Source organism: Ranitomeya variabilis, chromosome 7 (genome assembly GCF_051348905.1).
Source record: "Ranitomeya variabilis isolate aRanVar5 chromosome 7, aRanVar5.hap1, whole genome shotgun sequence".
Lineage (NCBI taxonomy): Eukaryota > Metazoa > Chordata > Amphibia > Anura > Dendrobatidae > Ranitomeya > Ranitomeya variabilis.
Genome location: NC_135238.1, coordinates 117,453,911 through 117,481,691, shown reverse-complemented (window position 1 = coordinate 117,481,691; position 27,781 = coordinate 117,453,911).

Below are 27,781 nucleotides of genomic sequence, written 5' to 3'. Positions count from 1 at the left end.
GTTACACTAACCCTCAAGAACTGTCAACATCTTTTTCTGTTCTTTAACCCCTGCACATTATCCTTATTTTTGAACTGTCTACCTATCCTCTATTAACCTTTTACCTCTCTGTGTGGAGTACTACAGTGTTAATTAAAATTGTTAACCCTTGCTCTGTCTCCTGTCCATCACTGAATCCCGCAACCTGCTCACAACTGAACAATTCAATTAAGATCAAAACAAGCATTGCAACTCAGCCAACCTCCTATTGAACCATCCATGAGAAAGGGTCCTATTCACCCCTCTTAAATGTTAATTCTTGGAGATCTTTTACTCCCTTAAGATTCCCTGACACATTTAATGACAACAATAATCCCCTACCAACATAAACCGCACTGCTGGTAAAAGAAAATCATCTACCAACAGAGGAGTAGCTAGGGTTTTGGTTCGGGGGGGCGAAGCTTCTGAGTGGGCCCCTAACTAGGTAACCTTCATTACAATTCGGTGACTCACCCTAATAGTGGAGTAGAACCTCAGCAGATGACAGCACTATTGCTGAAGATAATCTCTATATAACGACCAACATGGATATTACCACCATATGGTCAGTGGTAGATACCAACCCTACAAAACATTTAAGAGATCACGGCACAGTTACAGATAATGTCTTACCGCTGAATTTCTCTGATGGAATCGTTTACTTTTCCCATCTTTTCCATCTGGCACAGACCGACATGACAACTTCTTCCAGCCAGGACTCGTCTGCAGAGAATACAACAAAGACACATTTCACTTCTCATATTCCAGCCCCATCACCATCTATTCCCAACCTGCACAAACTCCTCATCCTGCTGATACCCCAATACTGAGCCGCTGCTGCCGTATGTGTCCCTATTACTACATCTGATGCCCCAATACTGAGCCAACTGCTGCCGTGTGTGACCCTATTACTTCCTCTGATACCCCATTACTGAGCCGCTGCTGCCGTTTTTGTCCCTATTACTGCCCCTGATACCCCAATACTGAGCCACTGCTGCTGTATGTGTCCCTATTACTGCTCCTGATACCCCAATACTGAGCCGCTGCTGCCGTATGTGTCCCTATTACTGCACCTGCTGTGAGGTTCTCTGTGCCTTCTAAATTCTAAAGTAACCCTCTATAATATAGTAATGCCGGGTTCAAGTGCCCTAGAAAACAGTGCCCACATTTTGCTCCCTAGAAAGTAATATTGCCATATGTGCCTTTTTGATAGTCACAGTAACCTGAGATCCCCTATAACAAGAAGTGCCCACTTTACATTTAATAATGTCCCGAGTCTCCCCCAGTACAGCTGCCCTATACAGTATAATGCCCCCTCACTGTATAGTACCATCCACACAGTATACTGACCCCTTAGTAGCCCCCAAACTGTTTGATGGCTCCAACACTGTATGATGGCCCCTTCACTGTAATCTCCACACTGTATGATAGCCCACTAGATGGCCTCCAAATAGTTTAATGCACCAGATCATCCTAAATATAGTATAATGCACTCCCCATAGGTCTCCATATAGTATAATGCACTCCCCATAAGCCTCTATATAGTATAATGCACTCCCCATAGGACTCCATATAGTATAATGCACTCCCCATAGGTCTCCATATAGTATAATGCACTCCCCATAAGCCTCCATATAGTATAATGCATTCCCCATAGGACTCCATATAGTATAATGCACTCCCCATAGGCCTACTCTATAGCACAAGACAGCACCCCCATAGGCAGACCCTGTAGTATAAGATAGCACCCCATAAGTAGACCCTGTAGTATAAGACAGCACCCCATAGGCAGACCCTGTAGTTTAAGGCAGCACCCCATAGGCAGATCCTGTAGTATAAGGCAGCACCCCATAGGCAGATTCTGACATATAAGGCAGCACCACATAGGCAGACCCTGTAGTATAAGGCAGCCCCCCATAGGCAGACTCTAGTAAAAGGCAGCACCCCATAGGCAGACCCTGTAGCATAAGACAGCACCCCATAGGCAGACCCTGTAGTATAAGGCAGCACCCCACAGGCAGATCCTGTAGTATAGGGCAGCACCCCATAGGCAGATTCTGATGTATAAGGCAGCACCCCATTGGCAGACCCTGTAGTATAAGGCAGCACCCCATAGGCAGACTCTAGCAAAAGGCAGCACCCCATAGGCAGACCCTGTAGTATAAGACAGCACCCCGTAGGCAGACCCTGCAGCAAAAGGCAGTACCCCAATAGGCAGATTCTGAAGTATAAGGCAGCACCCATATAGGCAGACCCTGTAGTATAAGGGAGCCCCCATAGGCAGACTCTAGTAAAAGGCAACACCCCAAATGCAGACCCTGTAGTATAAGGCGGCACCCCATAGGCAGATTCTAGTAACAGGCAGCACCCCATAGGCAGACCCTGTAGTATAAGACAGCACCCCATAGGCAGACCATGTAGTAAAAGGCAGTACCCCCATAGGCAGATCCTGAAGTATAAAGCAGCCCCCTATAGGCAGATCCTGAAGTATAAGGCAGCCTTCCATAGGCAGATCCTGAAGTATAAGGCAGCCCCCCTATAGACAGATCCTGAAGTATAAGGCAGCCCCCCATAGGCAGATCTTGAAGTTTAAGGCAGCACCCTTATAGGCAGATCCTGAGGTATAAGGCAGCCCCTATAAAAAAAAACAATAAATAAATACTCACCTCTCATCCTCCTTGTTCCAGCGGTGCTCCGACCTCCCGCTCATCTACCTCATACAGTAGCAATTTCCTAAATAATTAACAGGTTAAGAGGCAACAGAATGCAGTGGCTTGCGAAAGTATTCACCCCCTTGTCATTTTTCATGTTTTACTACTTCACAACGTGGAATTTCACACTTCTTTTTTGAAGGTTTGCATCAGTTCATGCAAAGAACATGAAGTGCAGACAAGATCCCCAGGAAGCAAGTGTGATCGCTGTGGACAAACTGCATGTCCTCGGTGAAGGTGGCTATAAGGATGGAACAGTGGTCAGACATAATGGTGGTATGCAGTAAATTGGATGCGTACTCAGTGTTGATGAACGGGTGCTGTCTGAACTGGAGAATCCAAAGAGTCAATGTAAGGTGATCAGCTGCACTCACATAATTGTTTCAAAAGATGCTTATTTTATTTCAAAATTAATTCACCACGGTGTTGGATATTATGACAAATAGAGATTGGTAAAGCAATAATTTGGGTCATTCCATGTCAAGTGAGCCAATGATTATTACCACTATATTTTAATTATTTTGAGAATTTGTTCTTTGGTAATACAGTGATGGAGGATGAAAAATGTGAGCAACAAAATAATCTATACATTTTCTTTTTCATTCATTTTCAAAGTTGTGAAAAAATGTGACTTTCTGTGTTGCATGCCTTTACGTTTCTCCTCATAATTCAAGCAAGAAACAAGATAGAGAAATTGGAAAAAAACACCATTCAACTCAGAACAGTACAGGCTTTCAACGGACATGTCACAACAGTATCTTTTTCAATATTTTACCCAGGCGGAATTAAACGCAAAATTTAAAAATGCATTTTCGAAAAATCAATATGATATTAAATTTGCAATAAATTCACATGTACCTCTTTTGCTCCTAGCAATATCTGTACCAATATTCAAGTTGGACTCTCAATGGGATTCTACTTAAAGTCAATAACAAAAAAAACCTACATAAACAGTGTCAGTTAGAAAATATTGAATTCAGATCGGTTCAGCTAGTGGTCTTTTTTAGATATTGGAAGGGTGGGAGGGACGCTTCAGCTGCTTTTTCACATGACGAACAGCTAACTGGACCATGAGATGAGCTCATAAACACTCAGATTGTCCCGCTCAAACTGCTCTCCATCAATCCAGTCACATCTCCCAGATCTGTCCAGTAATGGAAACCTGAGCAGATTCTAGAAAGGTGAGTACCACAAGCACACACCAGAAGGACTGTGGAATATAGCAATAATTAAAATAAAAAATGATAATTAAAATAATTATTAATAACTAGATGGCAGCCCGATTCTAAAGAATCGGGAGTCTAGAATCCATATATACTTTATTTATTCAAATGTAAGAATAATACAATTAATAAATAATAGTAAGAAAGAACAAAAAATGGCTGCACTCACCAGCTCTTGACAATTCTTGACAGTACGGCACATTTCTGATTGGTCGCTCGCGGCAGGCGGCAACCAATCAGAAAAGTGCCGCGCACCACGAAGGCATATATCTTTGTCCACCCTGAGCGGGTGTAGGACGCTGGTGACGTCACTTATCTCCGGACATTATCTCCGGACAAAGCCACGGAAGTTGGCACAAATTGCCGGAAGTAGTATTCTAGGCAATTATATATTAGATTTTAATGTTATCAGTGTTTACCTTTGAACGTTTATATTGTATTGTCCTGTCACCAGCCATGTGTACGATTATCGGCCGAAAGCCTCTCTGGAACCAATAATCACCCCATGTAAAGGTATCTTTATAAGTTAAAGATTCAGAATACTATGACTTTTATCATATCCTGAACAGTCAAGTTTTTTATGAACCGTTAAGGTTTTCTGGTTGAAGTAAAAAAAACTCTGAGTGTTTACAGTTTGAAACCATAAAATGTTGAAAAATTATGTCATTCTTGAGTATATCACTCAATGGTGCTCATAAACGTGTCAAATTTGATCTATAATATACTTTAATATACGTTACTTTAATCTTTAATATACTTAAGAACAGGGCCCCAGACATCACACAGGGGGTCTGAAACACCGCACAGTGGTCCAAAATATCGCTGTGCTCTGCCTGGGGCCCCATATGCTGCCTGGGGCCCCTGTGCTCTGCCTGGGGCCCCATATGCTGCCTGGGGCCCCTGTGCTCTGCCTGGGCCCCCTGTGCTCTGCCTGGGGCCCCATGTTCTGCCTGGGGCCCCTGTGCTCTGCCTGGGGCCACTGTGCTCTGCCTGGGGCCCCATATGCTGCCTGGGGCCCCTGTGCTCTGCCTGGGGCCCCATATGCTGCCTGGGGCCCCTGTGCTCTGCCTGGGGCCCCATAGGCTGCCTGGGGCCCCTGTGCTCTACCTGGGACCACTGTGCTCTGCCTGGGGCCCCATATGCTGCCTGGGGCCCCTGTGCTCTGCCTGGGGCCCCTGTGCTCTGCCTGGGGCCCCATGTTCTGCCTGGGGCCACTGTGCTCTGCCTGGGGCCCCATGTTCTGCCTGGGGCCACTGTGCTCTGCCTGGGGCCCCATAGGCTGCCTGGGGCCCCTGTGCTCTGCCTGGGGCCCCTGTGCTCTGCCTGGGACCACTGTGCTCTGCCTGGGGCCCCATATGCTGCCTGGGGCCCCTGTGCTCTGCCTGGGGCCACTGTGCTCTGCCTGGGGCCCCATATGCTGCCTGGGGCCCCTGTGCTCTGCCTGGGGCCCCATATGCTGCCTGGGGCCCCTGTGCTCTGCCTGGGGCCCCTGTGCTCTGCCTGGGGCCCCATGTTCTGCCTGGGGCCACTGTGCTCTGCCTGGGGCCCCATAAGCTGCCTGGGGCCCCTGTGCTCTGCCTGGGACCACTGTGCTCTGCCTGGGGCCCCATATGCTGCCTGGGGCCCCTGTGCTCTGCCTGGGGCCACTGTGCTCTGCCTGGGGCCCCATATGCTGCCTGGGGCCACTGTGCTCTGCCTGGGGCCGCATATGCTGCCTGGGGCCCCTGTGCTCTGCCTGGGGCCCCATATGCTGCCTGGGGCCCCTGTGCTCTGCCTGGGGCCCCTGTGCTCTGCCTGGGGCCCCATGTTCTGCCTGGGGCCCCTGTGCTCTGCCTGGGGCCACTGTGCTCTGCCTGGGGCCCCATATGCTGCCTGGGGCCCCTGTGCTCTGCCTGGGGCCCCATATGCTGCCTGGGGCCCCTGTGCTCTGCCTGAGGCCCCTGTGCTCTGCCTGGGGCCCCATATGCTGCCTTGGGCCCCTGTGCTCTGCCTGGGGCCCCTGTGCTCTGCCTGGGGCCCCATGTTCTGCCTGGGGCCCCTGTGCTCTGCCTGGGGCCACTGTGCTCTGCCTGGGGCCCCATATGCTGCCTGGGGCCCCTGTGCTCTGCCTGGGGCCCCATATGCTGCCTGGGGCCCCTGTGCTCTGCCTGGGGCCACTGTGCTCTGCCTGGGGCCCCATAGGCTGCCTGGGGCCCCTGTGCTCTGCCTGGGACCACTGTGCTCTGCCTGGGGCCCCATATGCTGCCTGGGGCCACTGTGCTCTGCCTGGGGCCCCATTTGCTGCCTGGGGCCCCTGTGCTCTGCCTGGGTGTAGGACACTGGTGACGTCACTTATCTCCGGACATTAGCTCCGGACATTAGCTCCGGACATTATCTCCGGACATTATCTCCGGACATTATCTCCAGACATAGCCACGGAAGTTGGCACAAATTGCAGGAAGTAGTATTCTAGGCAATTATATATTAGATGGGCATTTCCTGAAGGAAATACATGGTGCTTGAACAGCGCTACCAGCTTTACAGCAGCACTTTTCACACACGGGACTGGGGGGCGCGCTTACTTTTGCACCCGGGGCCGGGGGCGCACTTACTTTTGCACCCGGAGGCACACTTACTTTTGCACCCGGGGGCGCACTTACTTTTGCACCCGGGGACGCACTTACTTTTGCACCCGGGGGCGCACTTACTTTTGCACCCGGGGGCGCACTTACTTTTACACCCGGGGCGCACTTACTTTTGGGGCCGCACTTACTTTTGGTGGGCGGGGACCCTCGGCCTCCGATTTGGTGGGCGGGGACCCTCGGCCTCCAATTTGTTGGGCGGGGACCCTCGGCCTCCGATTTGGTGGGCGGGGACCCTCGGCCTCCGATTTGGTGGGCGGGGCCCCTCGGCCTCCGATTTGGAGGGCGGGGACCCCCGGCCTCCGATTTGGTGGGCGGGGACCCTCGGCCTCCGATTTGGTGGGCGGGGACCCTCGGCCTCCGATTTGGTGGGCGGGGACCCTCGGCCTCCGATTTGGTGGGCGGGGACCCTCGGCCTCCGATTTGGTGGGCGAGGACCCTCGGCCTCCGATTTGGTGGGCGGGGACCCTCGGCCTCCGATGTGGTGGTCGGGGCCACTCGGCCTCCGCTGTGGTGGGCGGGGCCGGGCCCCTCGGCCTCCGCTTTGGTGGGCGGGGCCGCTCGGCCTTCGATTTGGTGGGCGGGGCACCTCGGCCTCCGATTTGGTTGGCGGGGCCCCTCGGATTCCGATTTGGTGTGTGCTCTGCCTGGGGCCACTGTGCTCTGCCTGGGGCCCCATATGCTGCCTGGGGCCCCTGTGCTCTGCCTGGGGCCCCATATGCTGCCTGGGGCCCCTGTGCTCTGCCTGGGGCCCCATGTTCTGCCTGGGGCCCCTGTGCTCTGCCTGGGGCCACTGTGCTCTGCCTGGGTGTAGGACACTGGTGACGTCACTTATCTCCGGACATTAGCTCCGGACATTAGCTCCGGACAATAGCTCCGGACAATAGCTCCGGACAATAGCTCCGGACAAAGCCACGGAAGTTGGCACAAATTGCAGGAAGTAGTATTCTAGGCAATTATATATTAGATAACAATTAAAATAAAAAATGTGACCTGTGAATGGCACTGTTAGCTGGCTAATGTACTCTCTAAAGATTATGCTAAAGAAAAACAGGCATATTAAAAGTTTAAAAAATCAGATATTAGCTCAGGTGGGCCCAAACACCATAACCACTCTCTGACACAGAAGGAAATGGTCATTGTTAGTAAGAGATTGTGGACAGGACTAAATCTCGCCCAGTAGAAGGGACAAATTGATGATAAAAGCTCAATTTAAAGACTTACTATTAATTGCTCAGACTAATTTTGTTTTATTTTAAAGATTAATTATTTACCGTATATACTCGAGTATAAGCCGAGATTTTCAGCCCAAAAAAATGGGCTGAAAGTGCACCTCTCTTATACTCAAGTCATGGAAGGCGGGGGGGTCGGCGGGTGAGGGGGAGCGACGCCTGTCAAATACTCACCTACTCCGGGCGCTCCTGACACGGTCCCTGCAAGTCCCACGGTGTTCGGCGCGGCAGCTTCAAGTTCTTCCCCTCTTCAGCGGTCACGTGGTACCGCTCATTAAAGTTATGAATATGGACTCCACGACCATAGGGGTGGAGCCGCATATTCATTACTGTAATGAGCGGTACCATGTGACCGCTCACTACAGGAAGAAGCTGCCGCGCCGTACACCGTGGGACATGCAGGGACCGCGTCAGGAGCGCTGGGAGTAGATGAGTATATTTACCTTCCCTCGTTCCACAGAAGCTCCGTCTTCCCGTCCTCTTACAGTGACTGTGCAGGTCAGAGGGCGCGGTGACGTATTATTGTGCGCGCCGCCCTCTGCCTAAACAGTCAGTGCGGAGAGACGGGACGCTGAGGAGCAGCGGGCAGTGACGAGAGGTGAGTATGTCATTTTTTTTTTTTTTAGTGCAGCAGCAGCATTACATGTGGCACAATACTGTATGGAGCGTCTATGGGGCCATAAAGAACTGCATGGAGCATTATATGGGGCATCTATGGGGCCATAACTGCATGGAGCATTATATGGGGCATCTATGGGGCCATAACTGCATGGAGCATTATATGGGGCATCTATGGGGTGTGACAAAACACTCCGGGATCGCCTTTGCTGGGGTCAAAGGTCACGTGGTTTGTGCATTGAATCTGAGGCGTACAGCAGGTTTTCTTAGCAGGCTGACTTCAGGTCAGATTTATTAACGTGAAAGTAACATAGACAAAACAAAGCATAAAAATAAATCCTAGCCTGTCCGGCACTAACTAACAGATACGTTGCTATCTCAACAACTGGGGGGCTTCTCCCTCCCAGCTAACAACACACAGTCCCTGAGCACAGCTCTCACTCACGTTGGTCTCACACAGACAGGCAATCTGTGTGCCCCAGGCTGACACCGGAAACCCTCAGCTGGTCATCCTTTATTCCCGCACTCATTAACCCATCATTATCCTGAAGATACTGAGCGGCCTAATTCACATAGGACAAATACCTGGGCGAGATATACCTGCCCCCGACTACCAGACCGACATGATTCTTACATATCCTCCCCCCCTGCTCAGACCACTCAGGTCGAGCAAGAACACTCTCAAAACACTGCACTCGGGACAGGGCATCAGCATTCCCCATCTGCACCCCGGGGCGGTGCTCCACCGTGAAAGAGTAAGCCTGCAGGGCAAGGAACCACCGGGTTACCCGACTATTACATAGTTACATAGTTATTAAGGTTGAAGGAAGACTGTAAGTCCATCTAGTTCAACCCATAGCCTAACCTAACATGCCCTAACATGTTGATCCAGGGGAAGGCAAAAAAACCCCATGTGGCAAAGAGTAACTCCACCATGGGGAAAAAAATTCCTTCCCGACTCCACATATGGCAATCAGACTAGTTCCCTGGATCAACGCCTTATCAAGGAATCTAGTGTATATACCCTGTAACATTATACTTTTCCAGAAAGGTATCCAGTCCCCTCTTAAATTTAATTAATGAATCACTCATTACAACATCATACGGCAGAGAGTTCCATAGTCTCACTGCTCTTACAGTAAAGAATCCGCGTCTGTTATTATGCTTAAACCTTCTTTCCTCCAGACGTAGAGGATGCCCCCTTGTCCCTGTCTCAGGTCTATGATTAAAAAGATCATCAGAAAGGTCTTTGTACTGTCCCCTCATATATTTATACATTGACATAAGATCACCCCTTAGTCTTCGTTTTTCCAAACTAAATAGCCCCAAGTGTAATAACCTATCTTGGTATTGCAGACCCCTCAGTCCTCTAATAACCTTGGTCGCTCTTCTCTGCACCTGCTCCAGTTCAGCTATGTCTTTCTTATACACCGGAGACCAGAACTGTGCACAGTATTCTAAGTGTGGTCGAACTAGTGACTTGTATAGAGGTAAAATTATGTTCTCCTCGTGAGCATCTATGCCTCTTTTAATACATCCCATTATTTTATTTGCCTTTGTAGCAGCTGCCTGACACTGGCCACTGAATATGAGTTTGTCATCCACCCATACACCCAGGTCTTTTTCATTGACGGTTTTGCCCAGAGTTTTAGAATTAAGCACATAGTTATACATCTTATTACTTCTACCCAAGTGCATGACCTTACATTTATCCCCATTAAAGCTCATTTGCCATTTATCAGCCCAAGCTTCTAGTTTACATAAATCATCCTGTAATATAAAATTGTCCTCCCCTGTATTGATTACCCTGCAGAGTTTAGTGTCATCTGCAATATTGAAATTCTACTCTGAATGCCCCCTACAAGGTCATTAATAAATATGTTAAAAAGAAGAGGGCCCAATACTAACCCCTGTGGTACCCCACTGCTAACCGTGACCCAGTCCGAGTGTGCTCCATTAATAACCACCCTTTGTTTCCTATCCCTGAGCCAGCTCTCAACCCACTTACACATATTTTCCCCTATCCCCATTACTCTCATTTTATGTAACAACCTTTTGTGTGGCACCGTATCAAAAGCTTTGGAAAAGTCCATATATACTACGTCCACTGGGTTCCCTTGGTCCAGTCCGGAACTTACCTCTTCATAGAAGCTGATCAAATTAGTCTGACATGAACGGTCCCTAGTAAACCCGTGCTGATACTGGGTCATGAGGTTATTCCTCTTCAGATACTCCAGCATAGCATCCCTTAGAATGCCCTTCAGGATTTTACCCACAGTAGAGGTTAAGCTTACTGGCCTATAATAACCGAGTTCAGTTTTTGCCCCTCTTTTGAATATTGGCACCACATTTGCTATACGCCAGTCCTGTGGTACAGACCCTGTTATTATGGAGTCTTTAAAGATTAAAAATAATGGTCTATCAATGACTGTACTTAGTTCCTGCAGTACTCGGGGGTGTATCCCATCCGGGCCCGGAGATTTGTCAATTTTAGTGATTTTTAGACGCCGCTGTACTTCCTGCTGGGTTAAGCAGGTGACATTTACTGGGGAATTTTTATCACTAGTCATTTTGTCTGCCATGGGATTTTCTTTTGTAAATACTGATGAAAAAAAGTCATTTAGCATATTGGCTTTTTCCTCATCCTCATCCACCATTTCACCCAGACTATTTTTAAGGGGGCCAACACTGTCATTTTTTAGTTTCTTACTATTTATATAGTTAAAGAATATTTTGGGATTATTTTTACTCTCTCTGGCAATGAGTCTCTCTGTTTCAATCTTTGCTGCCTTGATTTGCTTTTTACAGAATGTATTTAATTTTCTGTATTTATTTAATGCCTCCTCACTACCTACTTCCTTTAATTCTCTAAATGCTTTCTTTTTGTCCCTTATTGCGCCCCTTACAGCTCTATTTAGCCATATTGGTTTCCTCCTATTTCTAGTATGTTTATTCCCATACGGTATATACTGTGCACAGGTCCTATCCAGGATGCTAATAAATGTCTCCCATTTTCTTTGTGTATTTTTGTGTCTCAGGATATCGTCCCAGTTAATTGCACCAAGATCCTCTCTCATCCGTTGGAAATTTGCCCTCCTGAAGTTTAGTGTCCTTGTCACCCCCCTACTACCCATCTTATTAAAGGTTACATGAAAACTTATTATTTTGTGATCACTATTCCCCAAGTGACCCCCAACCCTTATATTTGATATGCGGTCTGGCCTGTTGGTTAATATTAGGTCTAGCAGTGCCCCCCTCCTTGTTGGGTCCTGAACCAGTTGTGAAAGGTAATTGTCTCTCATAGTTGTCAAAAACCGATTACCTTTGCTGGAACTGCAGGTTTCTGTTCCCCAATCTATTTCAGGGTAGTTGAAGTCCCCCATAATAATGACTTCTCCTTGAGTCGCAGCTTCATCTATTTGCTTTACGAGGATATTCTCCATTGCTTCCATTAGTTTTGGAGATTTATAACAAACCCCTATCAGTAATTTATTATTTTTTCCCCCTCCCCTTATCTCCACCCACAGAGACTCTACATTTTCATTAGATTCACCTATATTATCACGCAGGATGGGTTTTAAGGTCGATTTTACATACAGACACACCCCACCCCCTCGCTTATCTGTACGGTCATTTCTGAAAAGGCTATAGCCCTGCAAGTTAACAGCCCAGTCATGGCTCTCATCCAGCCACGTCTCAGATATCCCCACCATGTCATAATTATGCTCCAACAACATTAGTTCTAATTCATCCATTTTGTTGGCGAGGCTTCTGGCATTAGTATACATGCACTTGATGTTACTCTCTGTACCTCTATTCTTTCTTAAATTACTGTTCTAACCCCACCCCCCATGCCACCGCCACCCCCAACTTCCTTATTTGTGCCCAGGTCTCTATCTGCACTATCTTCCCCTCCTATAAAATGAATACCCTCCCCCCCAATCCCTAGTTTAAACACTCCTCCAACCTTCTAACCATTTTCTCCCCCAGCACAGCTGCACCTTCCCCATTGAGGTGCAGCCCGTCTCTAGCGTAGAGCCTGTAGCCAACTGAGAAGTCGGCCCAGTTCTGCAGGAACCCAAACCCCTCCTTCCTACACCAATTCTTGAGCCACTTATTAACCTCCCTAATCTCCCGTTGCCTCTCTGGCGTGGCACGTGGTACAGGCAGTATTTCGGAAAATACCACGTTGGAGGTCCTTGCTTTCAGCTTGCAGCCTAATTCCCTGAAATCATCTTTAAGGACCTTCCACCTACCTCTAACTTTGTCATTTGTGCCAATGTGCACCATGACCGCTGGGTCCTCACCAGCCCCTCCCAGTAATCTGTCCACCCGATCAGCGATGTGTCGGACTCGAGCGCCAGGTAGGCAGCACACCGTCCGACGATCCCTGTCTTTGTGACAGATTGCCCTATCTGTTCCCCTAATAATTGAGTCCCCCACTACCAGCACCTGTCTGGCCTGCCCTGCTCTCCTTTTTCCCTCCTTACTGGAGCAGTCACTCCTCCGGCTTTCAGAGGACATGCCTGGCTGCAGCAGTGCTACCCCTGTACTGGCACCCCCCTCATCTGCCAACTTAGCAAACTTATTGGGGTGTGCCAGATCAGGACTAGCCTCCCTGGCACTCTTCCCTCTACCCCGCCTTCTATCTGTCACCCAGCTAACTGCCACACTGTCCTGCGGTCTTTGTGGAGGTGCATCCACTTGAGAGTCGAGAGCCCATTTAATGGCTAGGCACTCTTTTTCAACCACGGCATACCTCTGCTCATATACATTCAGTTTCCGGCTGAGGTAGAGGACCGGGTGTTCGACTCCGTCCCTCACCTGGGAAAGTACAGCTCTGACCCCAGTATCAGAAGCATCAGTTCGGACCACAAACTCGCTGCTGAAATCAGGAGTCACTAGTATGGGTTGAGAGCACAAAGCTCGTTTCAGGCTGTGGAAGGCCTCTCCAGCCGCTGAGGTCCATTTTACCATGACGGAACCCTTCCCTTTGGTAAGATCCGTCAAAGGGGTAGCCATGGCTGCAAAATTGGGTATGAACCGGCGATAATAGCCGGCGATCCCCAGGAAAGCTTGTACTTGTTTCTTGTTCACTGGTTGCGGCCAGCCCTGAATTGCCTGTATTTTGTCGATCTGTGGTTTAACCACTCCTCTGCCAATCACGTAACCCAAGTATCGGGCTTCTTCAAGCCCGATGTGACATTTCTTGGGGTTTGCCGTTAAGCCTGCGTCTCGCAGGTCATCAATCACCGCCTGTACCTTCCGGAGGTGAGTTTCCCAGTCCAAGCTGTAAATTATGATGTCATCCAGGTAGGCCGAAGCGTACTGCCTGTGGGTCCTCAAAACTCAATCCATCAACCTCTGGAACGTTGCTGGAGCTCCATGAAGTCCAAACGGCATGTAGACATACTGGAACAGACCTTCCGGTGTAGCAAATGCCGTCTTCTCTCTGGCCGCCTCGGCCAGAGGGATCTGCCAGTACCCCTTTGTTAGATCCAGGGTCGTAATGTATCGGGCTTTACCCAGCCGGTCGATTAACTCATCGACCCGAGGCATAGGGTACGCATCAAATTTAGAAACCGCATTCAGTTTCCTAAAGTCATTACAAAACCGTATGGAGCCATCCGGCTTAGGTATCAACACGATTGGACTGGACCAGGCGCTGTGTGACTCCTCAATGACTCCTAAGTCCAACATTGCCACCACCTCCCGGGAGACGGCTTCACGGCGTGCTTCCGGAATCCGGTATGGCTTCACATGAACTGTAACACCAGGCTCTGTATCAATCTCATGTTTCACCAGGTTAGTCCGGCCAGGTTTTTCCGAGAAAAACTGTCGGTTCTGTAACAAAAACTGCTTAACCTCAGATTTTTGTTGTTCCGAGAGAGTCTCGGCAATCTGCACCTCCGGTACGGTAGGTGCGCAAACCAGACGGGGCAGATCCGCCATTAAGGCAGAGCGGTCTTTCCAGGGTTTTATCAGATTCACATGATAAATATGTTCTGGTTTTCTCTTACCGGGCTGGTACACTTTATAGTTCACTTCACCAATTCTTTCCTTGACCTCAAAGGGGCCCTGCCACTTCGCCAGAAATGTACTATCCACTGTAGGGATTAGGACCAACACCCTATACCCGGACGCAAACGTACGGACCTTAGCACCTCTATCATAACTTTGCCTCTGGGCTCCCTGGGCCTGTAACATATGGTCCCTAACAATGGGCATGACAGCGGCAATACGGTCCTGCATTTGTGTTACATGGTCGATCACCGTTTTAAAGGGAGTGACTTGACCTTCCCAGGTTTCTTTTGCGACGTCCAACAGTCCCCGGGGACGACGGGCGTACAACAGTTTGAAAGGCGAAAACCCTGTGGAAGACTGGGGAACTTCCCTAATGGCAAACAGCAAATAGGGTAGCAAGTAATCCCAGTTCTTCCCATCTTTGTCTATCGCCTTCCGGAGCATCTGTTTTAAGGTTTTGTTGAACCGCTCAACCAGGCCATCTGTTTGAGGGTGATAGACAGACGTACGCAACTGGTCTATTTGTAAGAGTCTGCAGAGCTCCTTCATCACCCTCGACATAAAGGGAGTCCCCTGGTCGGTGAGTATCTGTTTTGGAATTCCCACCCGACTAAACTCTTGTACCAACTCTTTGGCGATTGCTTTGGTAGCAGTGTTACGCAAAGGGATGGCTTCTGGGTAACGAATGGCATAGTCCATGATGACGAGGATATGTTGGTGCCCACACGCGGACCGGGGAAGGGGCCCAACCAGATCCATCCCAATTCTCTCAAAAGGGACTCCAATGATAGGGAGGGGTACCAAAGGGCTACAGAACTGAGTTTTAGGCGCAGAGACTTGGCACTCTGGACAGGACTCACAATAGTTACGTACATCACTATGTATTCCGGGCCACACAAAACAATGCAATATCCTTTCTGTGGTTTTCTGTACCCCCAGATGTCCCCCCATTATATGTCCGTGGGCCAGGTCCAGTACCTTCCGCCGATAAGGTTTGGGTACCACTAACTGTTGCACAGTGTCTTCTCCTTTTTTCTCTACCTGGTAGAGCAAATCATTTTCAAGAACCATGTACGGGTACGCTAGCCTAGTGTCAGGTTCTACGGGTACCCCATCTATCATTTTTACATTTTTCCTAGCCAGTATCAGGGTAGGATCTTTCATTTGCTCGCTGTGGAAGTCATCCAACTGGACTCCCAAATCTGGCAGGCAAGGTGCTGGATGGCTGTCTGCCCCCGCCTCTCGCTGAGTTTCCTCAGTTTCCTCAGTTTCCCCCCGCCAGAACTGAGAAGGGGAACTGAAGGTTAGTTTCAATAACCTCCCCAGCAACGTCTTCCTGTGGGACCTCCTCTAGGAGTTCGGGACCTCCAGATGGCATGGGAAAAGACTCACAGCTACCGTGAAGGAGCAACTGATTCTCCCACAACTGCCAGAAATGGGGGAAATCCCTGCCCAGGATTACATCCTGTAACAATGCGGGAACGAGTCCCACTTTGTGTTGCACAGACCCATAGGGAGTGGAAATCGATATGACCGCTGTTAGGTACGAGCAGGTGTCACCATGCACACACGTTACAGAAAATTTGTCAGTCGAACCAGATGGAAGTGCCACCAGACTAGCTTTCACCAGAGTCACCACACTTCCAGAGTCTAGTAATGCCACAACACTTTTCCCATCAACAGATAATTCACACAGGTGTTTCGCTATATCATTTTGACCCGCATTCACATTCACTAGCCGTGTAACCAAAGACATGCGTTTCTTAGAGTCTGTAACATCGCACTGCATAGGTTCAGTGGTAACAGGTCAGTTCGCAGAAATATGGCCCTTCTCACGGCAGCGGAAACACCTAACAGGCCCCCTACTGAGACCACCGTCCAACACTCTCGGTCTCGGAGTGCGAGCAGTCCCGTGTTCCTCCCCCACAGTTTTTGGCAATTTTCCTTCACCCGTAGTCACTGGAACAGTCTTACCGGTTCCACGAGGAGAAGGCACAGACCGGGTGCTAGCGGTTTCGTCGGGAAGTCCTTCTGCCACGGAATAACGCTCGACCAACTCCACAAGTTGATCCGCTGTCGTGGGATTTCCTTGGCTTACCCACCTTTTCAGCGCTGGTGGTAGTACTCTCAGGTACTTGTCCAAGACAATCCGCTGGATTATTTCGGGTGTTGTCAGTACCTCGGGTTGCAGCCATTTCTTTGTCAAGCAGATCAGGTCGAACATCTGAGACCACGCCGGTTTATCTTGCTGGTATGTCCACTGGTGTACCCTCTGTGCATGGACAGCCGTCGTTACACCCAGCCGGGCCAGGATCTCAACTTTCAGCTTCTCGAAGTCCTGAGCGACTTCCGGGTCCAAGTCTCCGGAGAGAAATGGAGCAATCAAATCGGCCCATCGTGCCTTCGGCCACTTCTCCCTCAACACCGTCCGCTCAAACGTTGTCAGGTATGCTTCGACGTCATCTTCTGCAGTCAACTTTTGCCAGTATCGACTCACATGGATCCTTCTGGACTCTGCTTCCGGGTCTGCCTCAGGCATGCTCATCAGGCGCTGCGCCACCTGTTGGAGAAGCTGGCGGTCTGCAACCGTCATGTCCATTAACTCCTTCAGCTGTGCGGCCATCAAGCGATTAGCTTCATGCTGTGCGGCAGTGGCCTGCTGCTGTACGGCAGTGGACTGTACTAGGGCTTTCACCACGTCTTCCATACTGTCGCCTGTGCCACGTAACTGCCCACGTTCTCCACCACAATGTGACAAAACACTCCGGGATCGCCTTTGCTGGGGTCAAAGGTCACGTGGTTTGTGCATTGAATCTGAGGCGTACAGCAGGTTTTCTTAGCAGGCTGACTTCAGGTCAGATTTATTAACGTGAAAGTAACATAGACAAAACAAAGCATAAAAATAAATCCTAGCCTGTCCGGCACTAACTAACAGATACGTTGCTATCTCAACAACTGGGGGGCTTCTCCCTCCCAGCTAACAACACACAGTCCCTGAGCACAGCTCTCACTCACGTTGGTCTCACACAGACAGGCAATCTGTGTGCCCCAGGCTGACACCGGAAACCCTCAGCTGGTCATCCTTTATTCCCGCACTCATTAACCCATCATTATCCTGAAGATACTGAGCGGCCTAATTCACATAGGACAAATACCTGGGCGAGATATACCTGCCCCCGACTACCAGACCGACATGATTCTTACAGGGGCCATAACTGCATGGAGCATTATATGGGGCCATAACTGCATGGAGCATTATATGGGGCCATAACTGCATGGAGCATTATATGGGGCATCTTATGGGGCCATAATGAACTGCATGGAGCATTATATGGGACATCTTATGGGGCCATAATGAACTGCATGGAGCATTATATGGGGCATTTTATGAGGCCATAAAGAACTGCATGGAGCATTATATGGGGCATCTTATGGGGCCATAAAGAACTGCATGGAACATTATATGGGGCATATTTGTATATGGAGCATCTTATGAGGCCATAACGAACTGCTGTATGAAGCATTATATGTGGCTCCTGATTCAATATGGATATTCAAAAACACTTAACCTACAGATGTCTCAATTAATTTTACGTCAAGTGTTACTTGAGTTCTTGGTTGCATTTGGACAAGGATTCAAGTTGGGCTCTCCTTGAATCCTTGTCCAAATGCAACCAAGAACTCAAGTAACGTATTTTTTGAAAATGTTATAACATATTGTTTTTTCAAAATTGCGCATCAAAATTTTGAATTTTACTTCCCAAAACCAAAATATCAGCAAACATAATCTTGTGACATATCAAATTAAAGTATGTACCTTTCTAAATAAAATGGTGCCTCTCCCATCTCTTCATGTTACTTCTAACCCGAGATATGATAAAAAATGTAACATCATACAAATCCAAAATTTAGACTTTTTTAAATCTTTCGAAATCTATAAAAATTAACTAATGAAGATAAAAATGCAAAACTTTCCTTTTGTAATTCACTAAAGTAAGCACTTAAAAAAAAAATCCAAACACATTGGGTAAAACATATTCAGATTTGGATTACTTGAAAAGGAATGACCCAGTTACGTTTCGACTAAGCCAGGGTCTTTTTCAATCATCACTATGTCCAGAAAGCCAGGTAAAAGTAGGTAAGACTTGCTCTTAGTGTTGCCTGCAATCATGTAGCATCTGTGGGGTCGCAATCTATGAAGCCAGGAGGATGAGGTGGATAAGCTCTGCCAGCGCTCCTGTTAGCGCTGTCTGTGCTTATCCACCTCATACTCCTGACATCATAGATTGCGATCTAACAGATGTTACACGATTGCAGGCACACTAAGGGTATGTGCACACCTCAGGATTTCTTCAGGAATTTTTGCATTTTTTTTGCAGAATTCCCCGATAAAAACGCAATAATTCAGCACCAAAAATGCTTAAATTATGCATCCTATCATTTAGAATGCATTCCACATTTTTTGTGCAAATTTTTGCGGAAAAAAACGCAATCCGCAAAAAGAAGCAACATGTTCATTCGTTTTGCGGATTTTTTGCGGATTTCCCATGATTTTGGAGTGTCAGGAGAAAATCCGCTAAAATTCCGCAAAAAAAAAAAACGCAAAAAAAAAAATTGCGGATTTCTGGCAGAAATGTCCGGATTTTGTCAGGAAAATTTCCTGATGAAATCCTGATGAGTGCACAAACCCTAAGAGTGTCTTACCTATTTTTCCCTGTCTTTCTGGACATACTGATGTTGGAAAAAGAACCCAGCTGGGTCAAAACTTAACTTATTGCTTTACCAAATGTTATATCCAGCACTGTGGTGAATTAATTTTGAAATAAAATAAGCATGTTTTGTAACAATTTTGTGAGTGCGGCTGATTACCAGACAGAGAAAATGGAGGACCTGATCAAGCACCTGATCCAAAGCCAGCAACAGCACCAGCAGCAACTCCAACAGCAGCCCCAGCAAACCCAATAGGAGACAAATACATTTCTGATGCAACAGATCCAACAGCAGCAATGGTAGATGGAACTCTTGATCGGGTATGTATGCAGCACAGAAACTGCCCACCCCAAGTCCAGATGATGACTCACATCCGGAAGGTGGTAAGAGGTGTTGTGCAAAAGATGACAAGAGGAGACGATGTAGAGGCATTTTTGGAGGTATTGGAAAGGGTTGCAGAGTGGGAGAATCTGCCACCTGAGTATTGGGCAGAGGCGCTGGTGCCTTATTTATCTGGAAAGCCCCAAAAAACTTATTATGACCTCGCCTTACAGGGAGCAAACTAAAGACAGGAATATTGGCATGCTTGTGAGTGACTTTCTATGTCAGGGCACAATGAGTCCACCACTGGGGGTATGCTAGTGACAAACCTCCCCCGCTCCCAAATGTTTGACTTGCTATGTCTTATTCAGAAGTGGTTGCAACCGGAATCCTCTAACCCAGACCAGATGGTCGAACGCGTGGTAATGGACAGGTTTATTCATGCACTTCCTAGACCTGTGCAAACCTAAGTTGCCAGGCAGATCCTTAAAATGCGGATGACCTGGTGAGCATAGTAAAAAAGTACTAGGTGTTCAAACAATCGTTGGGGAAACCAGGTACCATCACCCCACCATACTGGGGTACCCAAAATGAGACTGACTCTCAAAAAGGGGTACTAGAGCCACAAATGGGGAGCGTAAAAGGTCCCAAGGCCCAATGATGGGTTGCCGAGAGTAGGGGTTAAGGACTTGATGGAAATGTCAGGGTCCGGGGCATGTAGCTGCTCATTGTCCCATATCCCCAAATGGATGGACTACTGTTATGACCCCAATGGCGAGGGTCTCAGAGGAACAAGTAAGTCTGCGAAGTACAAAAATCCAGCTCATAGGGCAGTGGTAACTGGGTTGACCATATATCTACTCCTAACGCCAACACTAGAAGTAGCCGGGGAACATGCCTACGTTGGTCGCTAGATGTCTCGCGCCAGCCGGAGGACTAACTACCCCTAGAAGAGGAAAACAAAGACCTCTCTTGCCTCCAGAGAATAGACCCCAAAAGTTGGATACAAGCCCCCCACAAATAATAACGGTGAGGTAAGAGGAAATGACAAACACAGAGATGAACTAGGTTTAGCAAAGAGAGGCCCACTTACTAATAGCAGAATGTAGTAAGATAACTTATATGGTCAACAAAAACCCTATCAAAAATCCACACTGGAAATTCAAGAACCCCCGAACCGTCTAACGGCCCGGGGGGAGAACTCCAGCCTCCCTAGAGCTTCCAGCAAGGTAAGGATACAGAATATGTACAAGCTGGACAAAAATGCAAACAAAAACAAATAGCAAAAAGCAAGAAAGCAGACTTAGCTTAATCTAGCAGGAACCAGGATCAGTAGACAAGAGCACAACAGATTAGCTCTGATTACAACGTTGCCAGGCATTGAACTGAAGGTCCAGGGAGCTTATATAGCAACACCCCTGACCTAACGACCCAGGTGAGCATACAAGGGATGGCAGACATTCCCAGAGTCAAATCACTAGTAACCACTAGAGGGAGCCAAAAAGGTAAATTCACAACAGTACCCCCCCCTTAGTGAGGGGTCACCGAACCCTCACCAAGACCACCAGGGCGATCAGGATGAGTGGTGTGAAAGGCACGAACCAAATCGGCCGCATGCACATCAGAGGCGACCACCCAGGAATTATCCTCCTGACCATAGCCCTTCCACTTGACCAGGTACTGAAGCCTCCGCCTGGAGAGACGAGAATCTAAGATCTTCTCCACCACGTACTCCAACTCGCCCTCAACCAACACCGGAGCAGGAGGCTCAGCAGAAGGGACCACAGGCACAACGTACCGCCGCAACAAGGACCTATGAAATACGTTGTGAATGGCAAACGACACCGGAAGATCCAGGCGAAAGGATACAGGATTAAGGATTTCCAATATCTTGTAAGGACCAATGAAGCGAGGCTTAAATTTGGGAGAGGAGACCTTCATAGGAACAAATCGAGAAGACAGCCATACCAAATCCCCAACGCGAAGTCGGGGACCCACACCGCGGCGGCGGTTGGCAAAACGCTGAGCCTTCTCCTGTGACAACTTCAAGTTGTCCACCACATGACTCCAGATCCGCTGCAACCTATCCACCACAGAATCCACCCCAGGACAGTCAGAAGGCTCCACATGTCCCGAGGAAAAACGAGGATGGAAACCAGAGTTGCAGAAAAATGGCGAAACCAAGGTGGCGGAACTAGCCCGATTATTAAGGGCAAATTCAGCCAACGGCAAGAAGGTCACCCAATCATCCTGATCAGAAGAGACAAAACACCTCAAATAAGCCTCCAGAGTCTGATTAGTTCGCTCCGTTTGTCCGTTAGTCTGGGGATGAAAAGCGGACGAAAACGACAAATCAATGCCCATCCTACCACAAAAGGATCGCCAGAACCTGGAAACAAACTGGGATCCTCTGTCCGACACAATATTCTCAGGAATGCCGTGCAAACGAACCACGTTCTGGAAGAACACAGGAGCCAGATCAGAAGAGGAGGGCAGCTTAGGCAAAGGAACCAAATGGACCATCTTGGAGAAACGATCACATATCACCCAGATGACAGACATGCCCTGAGACACTGGAAGATCAGAAATGAAATCCATAGAGATGTGTGTCCAAGGTCTCTTCGGGACAGGCAAGGGCAAGAGCAACCCGCTGGCACGAGAACAGCAAGGCTTAGCTCGAGCACAAGTTCCACAGGACTGCACAAATGACCGCACATCCCTTGACAAGGAAGGCCACCAAAAGGACCTGGCCACCAGATCTCTGGTGCCAAAAATTCCCGGGTGCCCTGCCAACACTGAGGAATGAACCTCGGAAATGACTCTGCTGGTCCATTTAGCAGGCACAAACAATCTGTCAGATGGACAAGAGTCAGGCCTACCAGCCTGAAATCTCTGCAACACACGCCGTAGATCAGGAGAAATAGCTGACAAGATAACTCCTTCCTTAAGAATACCCACAGGTTCAGCGACTCCAGGAGCATCAGGCACAAAGCTCCTAGACAGAGCATCGGCCTTCACATTCTTAGAACCTGGTAAATACGAGACCACAAAGTCAAAACGGGAAAAAAACAATGACCAGCGGGCCTGTCTAGGATTCAGGCGTTTAGCAGACTCGAGATACATCAGATTTTTGTGATCAGTCAAGACCACCACACGATGCTTAGCACCCTCGAGCCAATGACGCCACTCCTCAAATGCCCACTTCATGGCCAACAACTCCCGATTGCCCACATCATAATTTCGCTCTGCCGGCGAAAACTTCCTGGAGAAAAAGGCACAAGGTCTCATAGTAGAGCAACCAGGGCCTCTCTGTGACAAAACGGCCCCTGCCCCAATCTCCGAAGCATCCACCTCCACCTGAAAGGGAAGTGAGGTGTCAGGTTGGCACAAAACAGGCGCCGAAGTAAACCGGCGTTTCAACTCCTGGAAAGCCTCCACGGCAGCAGGAGCCCAGTTAGCTACATCAGAGCCTTTCTTGGTCATATCCGTCAATGGTTTAACAACGCTAGAAAAATTTGCGATAAAACGACGGTAGAAGTTAGCAAAACCCAAGAACTTCTGAAGACTCTTAACTGACGAGGGTTGAGTCCAATCATGAATAGCTCGGACCTTGACTGGGTCCATCTCCACAGCAGAAGGGGAAAAAATGAACCCCAAAAAGGGAACCCTCTGTACACCAAAGAGACACTTTGAGCCTTTAACAAACAAAGAATTTTCACGCAAAATCTTAAAAACCATCCTGACCTGCTCCACATGCGAGTCCCAATCATCAGAAACAACCAGAATATCATCCAGATAAACAATCAAAAATTTATCCAGATACTTCCGGAAAATGTCATGCATGAAGGACTGAAAAACTGAAGGTGCATTAGAGAGCCCAAATGGCATCACCAAGTACTCAAAATGACCTTCGGGCGTATTGAATGCGGTTTTCCATTCATCGCCTTGCTTAATGCGCACAAGGTTGTACGCACCACGAAGGTCTATCTTGGTGAACCACTTGGCACCTTTAATCCGGGCAAACAAGTCTGACAACAGCGGCAAAGGATACTGAAATTTGACAGTGATCTTGTTTAAAAGCCGATAGTCAATACAAGGCCTCAAAGATCCGTCCTTTTTGGCCACAAAAAAGAATCCCGCACCAAGAGGGGAAGAAGAAGGACGGATATGCCCCTTCTCAAGAGACTCCTTGATATATGAACGCATCGCGGTATGTTCAGGTATCGACAAATTAAACAGTCTCCCCTTAGGAAACTTACTGCCAGGAATCAAATCTATTGCACAGTCACATTCCCTATGAGGAGGCAGTGCACTGGACTTAGACTCGCTGAAGACATCCTGATAATCAGACAAATACGCCGGAACTTCCGAGGGCGTAGAAGAAGCAATAGACAAGGGCAGGGAATCTCCATGAATTCCATGGCAGCCCCAACTTGACACCGACATTGCCTTCCAGTCCAAGACTGGATTATGGGTCTGTAACCATGGCAAACCCAAAACAACCAAATCATGCATCTTATGCAGAACAAGAAAACGTATCACCTCCCGATGTTCGGGAGTCATGCACATGGTAACCTGTGTCCAAAACTGCGGTTTATTTTTTGCCAAAGGCGTAGCATCAATACCCCTAAGAGGGATAGGATTTTCTAATGGCTCCAGAACAAAACCGCAGCGCTTGGCAAATGACAGATCCATCAGACTCAGGGCAGCACCTGAGTCTACAAACGCCATGACAGGATACGATGACAGTGAGCAAATCAAAGTTACAGATAGAATAAATTTAGGTTGCAAATTACCAATAGCGACAGAACTAACAACCCTAGTAAGACGTTTAGAGCATGCTGAGATAACATGTGTAGAATCACCACAGTAGTAACACAAGCCATTCTGGCGTCTATGAATTTTCCGCTCATTTCTAGTCAGGATTCTATCACATTGCATTAAATCAGGTGTCTGTTCAGACAACACCATGAGGGAATTTGCGGTTTTGCGCTCCCGCAACCGCCGGTCGATTTGAATTGCCAGGGCCATGGAATCATTCAGACCTGTGGGAATGGGAAAACCCACCATCACATTCTTAATGGCTTCAGAAAGGCCATTTCTGAAATTTGCAGCCAATGCACACTCGTTCCACTGGGTCAGCACGGACCATTTCCGACATTTTTGGCAATACACTTCAGCCTCGTCCTGGCCCTGAGACATAGCCAGCAAGGCTTTTTCTGCCTGAATCTCAAGATTGGGTTCCTCATAAAGCAAACCGAGCGCCAGAAAAAACGCATCAATATCAGCCAATGCCGGATCTCCTGGCGCCAGCGAGAAGGCCCAAACCTGAGGGTCGCCCCGTAAAAAAGAAATAACAATTTTCACTTGCTGAGCGGAGTCTCCAGATGAACAGGGTCTCAGGGACAAAAACAATTTACAATTATTCCTGAAATTTCTAAATTTAAATCGGTCTCCGGAAAACAGTTCAGGAATCGGTATCTTAGGTTCTGACATAGGATTTCTGATAACATAATCTTGTATGCCCTGCACACGAGCAGTAAGCTGGTCCACACCTGTAATCAAGGTCTGGACATTCATGTCTGCAGCAAACACAAGCCACTCAGAGGTAAAGGGGAAAAGAAAAAAAAAAATGAGAAAGAGGAAAAAAAAAACTCAGAATTTTCTTTCTTATAATCCCGCTTCTGCAATGCATTTAACATTTAATACTGGCCTGGCAAACTGTTATGACCCCAATGGCGAGGGTCTCAGAGGAACAAGTAAGTCTGTGAAGTACAAAAATCCAGCTCATAGGGCAGTGGTAACTGGGTTGACCATATATCTACTCCTAACGCCAACACTAGAAGTAGCCGGGGAACATGCCTACGTTGGTCGCTAGATGTCTCGCGCCAGCCGGAGGACTAACTACCCCTAGAAGAGGAAAACAAAGACCTCTCTTGCCTCCAGAGAATAGACCCCAAAAGTTGGATACAAGCCCCCCACAAATAATAACGGTGAGGTAAGAGGAAATGACAAACACAGAGATGAACTAGGTTTAGCAAAGAGAGGCCCACTTACTAATAGCAGAATGTAGTAAGATAACTTATATGGTCAACAAAAACCCTATCAAAAATCCACACTGGAAATTCAAGAACCCCCGAACCGTCTAACGGCCCGGGGGGAGAACTCCAGCCTCCCTAGAGCTTCCAGCAAGGTAAGGATACAGAATATGTACAAGCTGGACAAAAATGCAAACAAAAACAAATAGCAAAAAGCAAGAAAGCAGACTTAGCTTAATCTAGCAGGAACCAGGATCAGTAGACAAGAGCACAACAGATTAGCTCTGATTACAACGTTGCCAGGCATTGAACTGAAGGTCCAGGGAGCTTATATAGCAACACCCCTGACCTAACGACCCAGGTGAGCATACAAGGGATGGCAGACATTCCCAGAGTCAAATCACTAGTAACCACTAGAGGGAGCCAAAAAGGTAAATTCACAACAGACTACAGGCTAGGGCTGTGGGATTCATATTATGCTTATCCAGCATGCACTTTGGAAGGTCAACAAGGGAAGCGGCCACAGACATGTCCCATGACAATAAATGGAGTACTGGTGTCTGGACTCTTGGACACTGTGAGTCTAGCGACCATCATAAGGGCCACACTATTCACCAGATGATCCCCAAAAGGCTTGTGAGTATCTGCTGTATTCACGGGGACACTACGGGCTACCTTGTTGATCGAGTAACCATAGAAACGAACTGTGGCACTGAGTCCCGTGATCACGGAGTGGACAAAGACCTGATACACTCTATTATAATAGTGCAGGACTTCGGCTTATTCTGGGATTTATGGTGAAGGACAGGAGTGCCAAGTTACTCAGATGAGAGCAAATTCGACCATGAAGAATGCCCATCACAGTTAGAGGTGGATGAGTTTTGTCTTTGTGTCTTTGCTAGCAACAAGGATGAGGTCGATATTCTCGAGTTGGGGATTTCTGGTGGGAATTTTGGGACTGCTTAAATGAAGGATGGTAATTTAAAAGGAGCAGATTTCTACTGTTGAAGATAAATTAATGACAAAGTGGCAGGGACAATACGAAGTGGTTGAAAAGCTGGGCAACTTAATCTACAAGGTCCACCAGCCAGAGAGAAGAAAAAGTTAACAGGTGTACCACATCAACTTGCTTTAGCCGTGGCAAAACAGGGAACAGGTGGAAAAAACATGCCTGGAGGCCAGTTCCAAAGCTGAGGGTGACACTTTCTCAGGCTCAAAAACAACAGTGCTGACAACTGATTCACCAGACCCAATACATATTTTCAGACCTGCCAGGATGTACGCAGGTCGTCAAGCAGATATCCTAATGGAACTGCATTTACGGAACAAAATAGAGCCATACTAAATTCCAAAAGCCCACCAAGAGGTGATTTTGAAGGAGGTGAAGAGAATGTTGAGCCTTTTGGTCATTGAGGAGTCAAAGAGTGGATGATCCAGCCCCATTTTCCTTGTATCGAAGCCTGAAGGAGAATGGCGCTATTGTACTTATTAAAGGAAGTTGAATGAGATGTCCAAGTTCGATGCTTCGGGTTGATGAACTCATTCAGAGGCTAGGGTCAGCCAAATACATCATCAACCTGGACCTAATGAAAAGGAACTGGCACATTTTCATGTTCCAAAGTGCCAAGGAGAACACAGCCTTCGCTATACATCTGAAGATTACTCCCCATACACCAGAATGCCTTTCAAGCTGCAGGGAGCACCAGCCACCTTAATGAGGACCATGGAGCGGATCCTAGACCCTTACAAGAAATACGCCCCAGCTTAGCTGGACGATATTGTGATCTTCAGCCCGGATTGGGGAAATCACCTACAGAAGGTCCAGACGTACTGGATGTGTTAAGGAAGGCGGGGTTTATCATAAACCAAAATAAGTGAGTCATGGAGGATGAGGAGGCAAAAAACTTAGGCTACATCGCTGGAAAGGGCAAAAAAAATGTGCAAGAGAACAAAGTAGAGTTCATTCAAAATTAGCCACAATCAATCTCCAAAAAACAGGTTAGGGCATTTCTGCGAATTGTGGGATACTATCGGCAATTTATGACTGCCGGACCCCTGACCGACCTCCTTAAACCCTTAATGACCGCCGATATGCCTTTTAACGGTTGTAGTTAAGGGTACTTAAACCACAGCGAAGTTAATTAACGGCACGGTGGAAAAAGTGTATAGCGCCCCCAGAGTTGGAATTTCTCCGGGATCTCGGCTGCCGGGGGTAGCCGAGACCCCAGAGAACATGATTTGGGTCGGATTTTACCAACCCCAGTC